Here is a 4,032-nt window from a genome sequence, read left to right on the forward strand (position 1 = left end):
TTGACATACAGTAGTAAGAGTAGCGGACTGAGAATGGAGCCCTGAGGAACACCACAACCCAGCTCATCCCCCTCCGACCGTACGTCAGAAATTTTTATTACGAATTGTGTTCTATTACTGAGATACGATTCAAGCCACAAGAGTGGCACTCCTCGTATCCCGTAATACTAGTCTGTGAATTAGGGTGTTGTGATCAACGCAGTCAAATGCTTTAGATAAGTCAAGTGTGTCTCTATGACTTTCAATTCCTTCTACTATCATCTCGACCAGCCCAACGACTACGTCTATTGTCGACTTCCCACTTCGGAAACCGCACTGGTTTGATGATAGTAAGTTGTGTTTTTTCCAAAACATTCAAGAGTCGACTGAGGAAGATCTTTTCAACAACTTTACTGAAAACTGGTTAAAATTGAGATGGGACGATAATTTAGAACTAATTTGGGGGTCACCTTTTTTGAATATCGGGGTGATTTTGCTTTTTTCAGAGAAGATGGAAATATTCCTGAGCGAAGAGAGAGATTTATCAAATGTTCAAGCGGCCTCTACAGGTGCTGTGCACATTGCTTAAGAAGCCACATTGAAACATGATTCAAATCGTTTGATGTTTTTGAAGGAAGGTCTCTCATCACTCTGGCAATCTCCTCTTCTGTAGTAGGAACCAGAGCCATGGAAGCTGCTGGGCTCCGTACCAAAGTGGAATGTGGCTGATGCTGCTTCGGACTGAATCCTTGGTAAGCACCAACCGAGGCAAAAAAATTATTGAATGCGTCCGCGACTTTGGATGCATTGCTGACTTGATCGTTTCCAACCTGAAGCTCAATTTATCTTTCAGTTGGTGGACTTTTACTTTTGATGATAGCCCATGCCGTTTTTGAAAAATTGTTTGACGTGAGCAATTTTTTGGTGACGTCATATGCTTTTTGCAGGTCTGATCACCTTTTTATAAATCCGCTTGTAATTTGTAAAAAAAAATCTTGCAAGCCTCGTCACTCGAGTGCTTGTTGATTTCAGAGTAAAATCGTAATTTCTCCCTCGAAACCAAAATGCCTCTTGTAATCCATTTATATTTTATTGTAGCCTTTTGATGGATTGTTTTTAGGGGACAGCTCACGTTCAGATGGAAAATAAAAGTGTCTTCAAAGTTTTTGAATTGTAACTCAACGTGATCTCTAAAATTTAGACCACTGTTGGCCATAGTGGTCTGAGATGGCTGTGCTGATCACAGACACCCGGAGGTCAGTCAAGTTTGATATGATGTTATCTATCGCAGTCGCTGAAGTGCCGGTAATCCTTGTTGGTGTGTCTATTGATCAGACAAGACCAAAGGACCCCAACAAGTCAGCGAAATGTTTCGTCAAGGGACTATCGATATCTAGGACATCGATGTTAAAATCTCCCATGACGATAAATGTTCGATCCCTCCTTGTCATGTCAGTCAGAAGTTTTTCAAATTTGGAAAAGAATTGTTTTTCATCTCCGTTTGGGGACCTGTACACTCCAATTACTTGGATTGTGCTGTTGTTTCTGTGAATGTTTACGACTGTGACAAGTCCTTGTCAGTTGTGCTTTCGACAGAAACAGGGGTAAACGAAAGATTGTTTCCGAACAAAAACTGCAACACCTCCACCTTTGGCTGAGGTGCGACAGCATTTGTTAGCCAATTGGTAATTTTGAATGTTGAAGTGTTCAATGTTGCTGCTGTTAAATCCGTGTTCGGATATGACTAGCACGTCGGGAAGAAGCTCTTCGCACAAGAAGGAAAGTTCCATTCTCTTGTTTGTAGCCTTTTGATGCAAAAATGTCAAGCTATCTGAAAATTTGTTTTTCGAATTTGTTGTTTTAAATTTCGATTTGAGGTCAGTCAATTTGTTTTGGTGACTAGTAGTGGGTTCCCTAACAAATTTTGTTTGTCTAATATATTGCCATGCTGCTGGTGTCCTGTGCTCTTAACGGCGTCAGCGAATGACTCAAAAAGCAACATCCTTGGCTGCTTTTGGCGTCTCCTGAAGATCGGGGTCCGGTCCTCCTTCGGTTCTCGACATAGCAGTGGGCAGTGAGTGGCTAGGTGCAGCGACAAGCGGAGGTTGGTGACGGCGAGGGTCTGGTGCCATGGTGGCCAGGTGCACAATCATGAGGCACGTCAGTAGTTGCTTCCCACTCTCGCGAAGATGCTGGCCGTGAGAGGTGAATAACTGTCGCCCGATGCGGCTAATGTCGAGCATCTCCACTCCCTCACTCCGAACACAGAGCTCGCTGATGTAGGCATTTGCTACTCTGATGGTCTCCTGTATCGGGCTATCGGGGGGCAGATCGTGCCTTGGAAATAAAGGCGTTATCAGTACAGTACTTTAGACGTCCTGCAGTTTTTAATTATTTCTTCAAGGTTGTTGAAGATTATATTCTGCCTCCCTGCAGCTACATCGTTGTTCCCGGAGATCAAGACGAAACAGTTGTCCGGAGGAGGGGCGGCGTCTGGGATGGTGTTGAGGAGGCCGGCTCCGGGTTTGCAGGTTCCACATACATTAGTATCACCGTCCACTCCCGCCCTCATCATACTGGCAAGATGTCGGGCATGGCTGTCGCCTACTATAGAGACAGTCCTTAAATGGCAGTTTTTCTTTCTTATTTTCAGCAAACATGTACTCTTTTTTTTGTTTTGCATTTTTCAATAGAATGATTTGTTTGTTTCTTTTTGTTTGATTTTTCGTTTCCTCTTTATTGTAGCAACTGCCGTGTATGTGTCGTCCTCTTCCTGTATTTTAGATAGGATCTCGTAACTGTTGATAATTATAATATTATTTGTGTTTTGAATACTATTGAGTTTTTGAAAAGACAACAGCTAATCATTTTTTAATGTTTTGATTTCCTCTTCCAAGGTCTTGATGGTAGTCAACATGTTTTGTACTTCCTCTTTTAATATTGGACACCTCTCACAAGAACGGTTAAATGAGTCTGTGGCATACCACAACAACAATAACAATAACAACAACAACAACATAACAATATTGATTTTTAGCGGGAGGCGAAGAAGTAGACACGTTCACAGAACAACGTGCCACAAAGACCTGATCCGTGTAGTCGATGGCGAGACTGGTCAGAAAATGTAGCTAGTGAAGTATCCTGTTGCTACAAACCTTAACACCTGTAATATATTGAAAGATATCCGTGACAATTACAAAATTAGGATAGGTAAAATATATTTCTAGGGTTAAAAATGTATTCACCTCATTTAATCCAGTTTAAAAACTAATAAAAACAACAGCTAAGTCATCTCAAACACAACGCGTCTTCACTGGGCACTGCTTCAATACAGCGAACTGAGCCGAGCGCATTCTGGTGGCTGCTGTCGAAACTAATAGGGGTGCTTCATCTACACCGGACGCGGCAACTCTCTCGGGTTTACCCCAAGCAATTTAAGAACACCACTAACAAAATTTAAACGTTAACAGATTAACTAATTAAAATTTAACAGTGGAAAATTATCAAACAGTCTTACAATAAAAAAAAAAAACAAATAGATACTTTAAATTTCAATGAGATATATAGACTTAATTTTCTATTACTTCCGGCCTAATACTAACTCGAAACAAAACTCCTTCGTTGACTGCGCATCTTCATGCCAGTTTGACATCGTCAAATGTTGTCAATCGTAACAAAACGGCCAACTTGATTTTCCGTCATGAAGATGCATCCGTTCCGTAATCTCAAGTTGTATACTTTTTTTCTCTCTTAGTAGCACAAGATATATTCAACAGTTTTATTCTTTCCTGCGTCAAACTCTCAATAGATCACCGATGCGTTTTCATCCATGAAACCGATGTCTCTCGAGTTGAAATTCCTCTTGTTTGTAAAACGCTTCTTTGTCCAATTTTCTAACGTAACGGACAACAACAATTCCAGGCCTTAATCCATCAACTGATTTATATCGATAGCAATTGAATAGTTTTTTTTTTTCAAAAGGAGCTAAGTACCTACCAAAATTATAACTTGTGGATAGTTAACAAAAACTGCCTAGTTTTGTACAGAAAAGTG

Source organism: Homalodisca vitripennis, unplaced genomic scaffold (genome assembly GCF_021130785.1).
Source record: "Homalodisca vitripennis isolate AUS2020 unplaced genomic scaffold, UT_GWSS_2.1 ScUCBcl_4777;HRSCAF=11151, whole genome shotgun sequence".
NCBI classification, from domain to species: Eukaryota; Metazoa; Arthropoda; class Insecta; order Hemiptera; family Cicadellidae; genus Homalodisca; species Homalodisca vitripennis.